The following is an 8,793-nucleotide window of genomic DNA, read 5'->3' as shown; positions in this document are numbered from 1 at the left end:
TTCTAAATTGGCAAATCAGTGGTGCATGTTTACATTGTTCTGCCCCCCAAAAAGTTAAAATGTCACTTGCGTGATTATTTTGTCCACAATCATTTTTTGGATGGAGAAATATTGGATGGGAAAATGGTGCATATCTACCAACCTCACCCCCCACAACAGCATGAATACTGAGAAACCACATTTATTTAACATTATCCTCATCAAGGTTGTGCCCTGATCCCACTCCTCCAGCACCTTTAAATTAGCAGATTAAAACTGTCGTAGGTCTGAAACATTCCCTGACACACGTTGAACCAATCTAATGATTCCTGACAAATCCAGCAATGTAAATGTTAATGTGGAGCTTTGGGGTATGAATCAATAATATTTATATTTTTTAACTACTATCAGCGAGGAATTTGAAACATATAACAAAGTTTTGTTGTATATGTTTTGTGTGGAATTTTAATATTTCAGGTATTATTTTGAAGTAAGTCATTTTTAAAGGGTGAGGAGAAGTGAGTGCAGGTGCAAAAGAAATCAAAGACAGATAGAGTGCCTCAAAAATCCACCACATATCTAAAACATCAAAATGTAGCCCCCAGGAAGGCACTGGGGCTTCCTTTAGTAGAGGCCATTTTAGAGCTGAAATAAGATATTTCAAGTTGACTCAGGATTACTAAACCTAAAAAGGGAATCGTACTCTGTACCTTAATTTTATTGTGAATAGTATTTACCGGATCATGCTTTATCTCAACATCAGAGAGAACATAGGCTTTGAGGGTTTAATATTTTGCATAACGCAACAAATGTACTGAAAAATGCAAATGCACTGGCATACTCCCAGCAGAGTGAGGCACACAGCAGTAATGAGGAGGGTTGAGAGAAAAAGTAGAGCCATGGGCCAAGAGCCAGCTGCTAAACAACAATAAAAAGCACTTGAGTTTGATAGATCAAGCTGTGAGAGGAAGACGAAGGGCACGCAGGGGTCAGATGGATAGAAAATCCTCTCTGATCTGTCCCATCTTTCACAAGGACCATCTGACATTACAAGAGACACTGAGGAGAGAGAATAGCAGACAGACAGCAAAGATACAGGGACAAGAAGAGAACGAAGATGTAGAAAAAAATGGAAAAAAAGGCAAAATAACAGGCCCCTCAGTGCAGATGTATAAAACCTCCACCATCCCTTTCAGACAGAAGCAAGACAGGATCACTTAGATTAAAAGAGACAAAAGAAACAAATGAAGAGTCTCTTTCAGCTGTAGCTTTTACTTCCTCAACAAACATCTGGGAGATGGTGTGTTGACCTCCAGAGACTGTGGCACAGTGTTTTCAGAACACATTGCATCCAACCTCTAAAACCGGTGAGAAAGAAGGTGGTGATTGTGCAAAGTGGGAAGTGGAGTTCAGGACATGGAGAATGTGGCTGAAGCTTGAACTGAATTTTTCTCCCATTTATCATGTTCTACACAGAATGAACGTGAGCAAATGGCCCGATCTGCTCTCTGCTGCATCTCGAGGATGATGGAATACAACAAACAAATAGGACTTTCTGGAAAAAAAAGTCAGCAGGACTGGATGGTAAAAACACAAAAAGAAGATGCTCTTCAGAGGGAGACATGAGGGATTGTATTTCACACAAACCAACCAAATGCTTTGAACTGTTTCACTTGTTTGCTGAAGCTTGCAGGCATCTGCCTCCTTCTAGAAATCAATTAAAGTACAGCTCTACGAAACGTTGCGAATGGGACAACTGATGAGTATTTAAAAATCTTTCCATTTCTGTGTGTCTCCTCTGTTATGGATCAATAACTCTTTTATGCTGTGTGTAATTGAAATCCAGCGAGCCTGGGGTGGTTTAGTTGGCTTTAATTTCCTTGTTCGTCATGAATACCGATAAAAGCCCAAAGACATCAGATCTCCATCCGTCTACAACTGCACACCAAGTAGTACACACATTTATCTTCATTTTAACTGGTGTAGGTTTCAGTAATCCATTTCTATAATTACAAATGTATAGACTGAAAAAAAACACAACCCCACAAAGTTTTCCTTTGCATTAAAAATAAGTGTTTCTATGTATTTCATCTTCCAAAATAATAAGAATAGAGTGCTTTCAAGCATGATAAGATTATAAGATGTCTTCATATATGGAGAAAGTGAACAACCAGACCATTTCTTTGAAACTGAAACAAGAAACTGTACAAGTTTAATTAAGTTTGACAATTTATTTTACTGTTCTCATTACTGCAGTAGCTTTTTAAAAGGTTTGCACTCTGTAATGACTTAAACTTTAGACCAAAAAGATTATTCTATATTGTTATATTTGAAATGATCAGATGGAAATACATAACATCAGCACAATCAACCATTTATGAAAATATCATGTGTTCTGAACTTCTCCCCCTGTATTCTTCTACACTATATTTAAAACATGCCAGATAAATGACTGCAGTTTCCCAGCTGCAGTCATTAGTTCATGCCAAATATTTTTATAGATGCAAAAGATCTAGATGTGTCACAGTAGACACACCTGGTGGATCCTCGCTGACAGCAGAATCATCACTGACTGTCACATAGACATCTGGTTTGTTCTCTGTGTTTAAAAGTTGTTGCAAAACTCTTCGAAGCTAATTAAAACTTTAAATACACTTTTTAAATCTATTCTAGCAGAGTGCTTTTTCTGACAGCAACTGCTAACTTGTGCCTTTTGTTTCCTTTAATTTCCCCAGAAATAAGTTCAGCTTTCTAGCCTGTTTGATTTTGGATTATCAAATCCACTAAACTATTGGATATGCAAAATTATCTTTTGGGTCCAACACATAAACCTTCTCAACCAAAACTCTTAAGACACTTTCCAACTCTAAGTACATCAGCACCGTATCCACTCATATTATGCATGAACATCACCCATCCATAATTTTGTACCTTCATAGTTGTTGTTTTTAAAAATAACTTCTTTATAAATAAAATGGTGTTGTCTCCTTTGGAAGGTTTGGCAACCCCTGGAACTATCATTTATACCTGATATGATTTAAAGAAATTATATTTTGTTCATTTATAGTCTACTGTAAGAAAATGTGATTATATGTCATGCAAATTTTGTCCTTTGAACATTTTTTTGTTAATTTTGGCTCATAAATTTTCATATTTTCATATTTATCAAGAATAAAATGACCCAAACTGGCATAAGAGCCAAAACAAAATAAAGGAAACTGTTATAAAAGACTGAATTAAAAAATATAACTTTTGTGAATATTTAATCGGTATCACTGTAGCTGCCACACCAACACCCTATCGATCTCCTGATATTATCTTTACCTTACTCATAAACAAGATCCTGAGATACTTAACCCTTTCATGCATAGTGGTCACTACAGTGGACAGCTATCTAAAAGCCATTTTCTTGTGCTTCCTGTGGATTTTTATGTTATAAATGCACACAGACCACTGAAGTGGACACTAATGCATCATAAAATATACCATCAACTACTGGCCATCAGCTGCAAATGCAAGAAATTATTTTTGTTAAATACAATATGGCCGACAGACAAAAAAGCATGAGAACCGACCCGGTCCCTCCTTCTACTGTAGACGACTCTTGCAAGTAAAAAAAATATTGTGACATCAGATAACCCCTAAGGAACAATACTACTGATGTATTTTTCAAATAACAACTTTGTATTTGGACAAAATTACAATTGATCACATAAAAAAATAAATATATATATATTTTTACAAAAAAATGTTCCTACCTTTTTTTATGCCTTAAGAAAATTTTTATTAAAAATGGGAAAAAAATTCTGACACAAAGGATCGTAATTCATGCATGAAAGGGTTAAAGCAATATGAGTTAATTACACGGGTCCGAAATGGTTTACATATGGCAATCTGAAAGGATGAAATGGCAATATCTAGATGCAAAATAAGAGTTCTAAAGGGGAAACAGATTCTATGTTTGACCATGTGTTGAGGTAAGCTGTGTTATTCAAAAAGAAAACGAGATAAAGGTGTTAAAATGTAATCATCAAGAACATTCCATTCATAATGTGGCTTATAAATTTTATCATAAAACTCATTTTTAGCATATGTTTCACTCGTGGTAATGTTCTGGCACAAAACTTTTGTTCCAGTAACTTTTTTGTATGTTATCACAACAGACAAACCTCTTTCTGGTTTCACATTGTGCTTTCAGCAGCACATTGTCCACAGAGAAGACCCAATTTGTAAAGCTAAATAATTATTTTTAGACTTTGATGATCAGCTGGTTAATAATACCTCAACACTTTTTGAAAGTCACCTTTAGAGTAGGCGGCTCAGTGGGTCGGGGTTATTACTGCACATTACACAGTTGTTTTTAATGTTATGACTTATCGGGGGAAACATTCTCATTGAACATATCACCTCTACTCCAAGCAAATTCACATCCAGAACAATTTGTCTCCACGAAGCCCTTAAGCTGTTTGAGAAGTGTGCAGGTTCCTATTTATTAAAAGGTAACCACTTCCCCTTTCTTTTCAGCTTGAGTGAGACACCTGCATATTCTACCCCTGCAGAAAGGTGAAATTACGAAAGAGAGAAAAGTGGTGGCAGCGTGGATAAAATAGGAGGGGAAAGAGCTGAAGGAGTGGAGGACCTTGTTAAAAGCCTCTCTGTGACAGACAAGTAAAGGCTGCAGCTTGGAGCCATTAAAAGTGGCTGTAGCTGTAAAGTCTGATTGAAAAAAAGGTGTATTGGCAGAAAGAAAAGGGTTTTTTTATAGACACATGTCACACAATGAGAAGCAAAGTGCTAGTTTTGAGAAGACGGATCATGTAGCCTCCCACAAAGGTAAGCTTTCTGGGAAAAGTGTGGAAGCAAAGAAATCAGAAAACTAGAAAACTAACCATTCAAGTAAGAAATTGAGGCTGCTCCTATCTTTTACCACAGACTTTACTGTAACACTGAAACTCAATCCTCCATTATGGCTTCTTTAAAAGTGTTTTTTTTTTTTTTCATTTGTGCTACCACACTGTTATCTGAACAGTGAAAAAAAAAATTGAATTAAAGAGTTTCATTTGATTGTTTTATGACATTTTGCATTCATATCCTTATTATTTAAACCCCACAAACTATAATGTTATCCACAATTCACTACTTAAATACACATGCCACTGTTTCAGAGCAATGTTACAGTCAAGACACTCCAAAATGAAAGTAAACCAAAAAACTAGAAGTCCCATTTTTAGTCATCAACTCTATATCTTCACATATGTGAAGGTAGGAAAGGAGAGATATTTTTTGGCATCCTCTTCAAACAGTTATACAGGTTATGGAGACTCTGTGACCAAAATATGTCACTCCTGGCTCCTTTTTCTTTACCATCTGCCTCCCTCTGTGAAGTTGAAATGTAAACATATAGTTCCTTCTCTATATGTTTTAAAATAATGGCCTAACTCATCAAAATTAAGACATCTCCTCTATTGAATGGCAAGTTTTTTTGTCTTTCCCATGTTGAATAGTGGCAAATAAGGGGATTCTGTTTCATGTCATACTTATTAAAAATATAAAGCATACAAATTCCAAGTCAAAACTAATGTCTCCACTATTTAAAATACAAAAGCTTACGAAAAAGACATTTAAGCACTCTTAACATACTACCATTGGTTTAAAACATTAATTCAACCCCAATTTAACCCCAACAACATCTAGCGATGTTGCTCATTTAAAACTTATCTACTCATTAATCACAGTGAAGTAATAGACAAAAATCTTAATTGGATAATCACAACTCACTATCCTGCTTGTTGTAAATGTAACCCTGCTGATTTAAATTTCTGGGTCATTAGCAGACTTTTGCTGATCTTATTGACATGCTGAGAAAGTAATTCATTAATTTGCATCAGGTGTGTTGGAGCAGTGAAATATCTAATACATGCCGGACAGCATGAAGTTAAGTTTAGGGCTGGTAACCCGTATCTGTTAGATTTATAGACAGCGGACCCTGGGGAGTCCTTATAAATGGGAGACATCAAAAACGACCTATGTGAATGAATCTGCAAACATTCAGTTGTCAAATTCTCAGTCACATATACTGAGACTGACAAATGGGGGAAATGAATAATTCAACACTTGCAGCAGCCCGGAGAAACAATCTCTTGTGTTGTTTGGAGGCTATCTCAGAAAGTGGTGTAAATCCAGCAGTCACTAGACTTTTAATGAATGAGAAGCAAGATAAAATAGCCTATAGCTGCCTTTACATTTACAAAAAATCTGTCTGATCTTTTAGATCTCCAGGCATTACTTAAGGTTTTAGAAAATGTCTGGCTGGATATTAATGCCTGAGAGTTGCCTGGATAGAATTAAGAGCAATTTTCACAGTTTAACTTATTAAAACTATTCCCCAGACAATACACTTTTGGTCCAGCTGGCTTTTCCTGCACAGCTGAGAAGGTGACAATTCAGTTTTCTATTGTGGTTCAAATGTCCCAGATTAATCCTTTCTCCCATGTGACTTTATCCCTGACATATTTTTTAACTCAGCTGCAGCCTGCCAAGTTAAGAGGAAAATGTTTCAGGCTGCAGGAAGCATAAACTGATTCAAAGATGTAATTGACTTTCCTTGTCCCTACTTTTTCTTGACAATCTTAATTTAAAAAAAATACTCAGTTTCCACAGAGCCTCTTTCTAATCCTAAAAGCCTTACTTTTAACAAAAGCTCAGGAAATAAAGAACAACTTTTAATCAGAGTATCCTGACAGATATGGCTGTTCTTACAAGGTTTTCATTGTTACATTGTAGTTTTAACAAGATGGAAAATCAGAAACGAGAAATTTTTGGAAAAAAACAAAGAAAGAAAACTCTCCTTTGGCTATGGCTTACACCTCGTATCTTAGCTTATCTTGGCAAATATGTTAAATCCCTTTGCATTTAGTATTCTTCAAGAGAAGCCTTATACTTGCCTAATTTTATTAATTTGTCATGTTCAAAAGCAAACATACTTATTTTTGTGTAATGTTTTAATCTAACTTTTAATATTTAATACAAACACAACTGAACAAAACACAGCAACCAAATCTACTGAACAGAACAATAACCAAAATAGAACCAAAGTCTGTTACCAAACTGTCTTCTCCTCTGCTATCACTATATCTTTAAACTGATGCTGCTTCGTTTATGAACAGTTTTAAAACCTTGCTGTGTGAACCAGACATGAAGTTATAGGTAAATTCTGAAAAATTAAAAATAGGAAAGCAGAAATTACACAAAAGCCTACGAGAGAAGCTTTTGAATGGTTGAAGGACGCTTTAATAAAATGTTCCATTTTTGCCTGAGGGTTGAAATATCCCAGGTTAAACTTGGAAAAATTAACAAAAATAATTTCTAGAAATTAGAATTCTGAGTGGGAACGCTGCTCAAAAACCAATATGGTCATATTATAACACATACTGATATTGAAAGTAAAGCAACAAAAAAAGTATTTATTTGCTGTATTTGACTTTCTCCAAACATGATATTATATATTTTCCTGATCCAAGAGTTGTTGGCTGAACTGACAGACTCAAAAGTTAGCATTTCCCATGAGTGTAATTATAATAATCAGCGTCTCAAACCTACATAAAATTGCAAGAAACAAATCCAAACCAAAGAAAGGATGTTATACAAATCTTATAGTCAGTCAATCTTGCTTGCTTGCAGGTTTAATGTAGAAGTATAAATATAAAAGGCACAAATATTTAAACTCATTTTACAATATCCTTTAACAAACATTTTAGGAACACACCGGTATGTGTGTGTGTGAAAATCATAGAGATATTAACTCAGTAGAATCTTTTAAAACAATATATATATATATATAAATAAACGCCATTCACCATTATATGGGCGTTTGTTAATTTAAATAATCTATATGTACACAATTTAGCCTGTAGTGCTGTTTTTTCAGCATCCTGTTATGTAGTTCCAGATGTTTGGACCAGCTGCACAAACCAAGCTAACACTGGATTTGTACAGGTTAAACATGAGCAGACAGCTAGCAAGGATCATCAGTAATACAGCGCACACTATGTCCTCAAGCATTAAGAACAGCTCAAATCTCTAATTCATGCATCCAAGGTTAGAGCCTGCTGAACAGGGATAAAGGGAGCAAAAAAGCAGTGGTCGATGAGGGATGGAGGGAGTCAGAAGAGAAAACATGGGAGGTGTGAGGTAATGATTCCTTCTCATCTTTTGATGAGCCTTTCATTGGCTCATAAAGAGGAGGAGAAGGAGTGGGTTGTGGGATTTGGGGGGCTTGGCAGTGGAATCCCTATCTCACCCAAATTTCTTTTAAATATTTCATTAGAGCAGAGAGACTCTGGTGAGCAGGAGCAGACTGGGATTAAAACCCTGCCCCAGACTTTCTGCTGAACAGACCCACCTGGTTGCAGCTGAACAGAGCTGCCCTGATGTCTCACAATATCACACATCCTGTGGATGGAGCTTCTTTTGTGCTCCTTTTTTCTTTGACTGACAAGCTTTCTATCATCATTTCACCTACAGTGCCTTGCCAAAGAGCAATACTCTGAACTTTTTCACATGTTCTCACTTGACACAAATCAAGGTGTTTTACTGGGATTTTATGACAGACCAACACAACATAGTGCATATCTGTGAAATGGAAAATTTTTTACCAATAAAGATCTACGAAGGGTGTTGTACATTCAGGTTCTGTGAGTCATCATTACTTTGTAAAATCACCGTTAGAAGATTTTTTGGAGCACTTCTGAAATGTTGGCACTACAACAAACATTGTTAACTTGTGCTGCTCAATAACATAAAATCTTATCAAAA

Source organism: Xiphophorus hellerii, chromosome 23 (genome assembly GCF_003331165.1).
Source record: "Xiphophorus hellerii strain 12219 chromosome 23, Xiphophorus_hellerii-4.1, whole genome shotgun sequence".
In the NCBI taxonomy this organism is placed as follows: domain Eukaryota; kingdom Metazoa; phylum Chordata; class Actinopteri; order Cyprinodontiformes; family Poeciliidae; genus Xiphophorus; species Xiphophorus hellerii.
Note: the sequence above shows the minus strand (reverse complement) of the source record.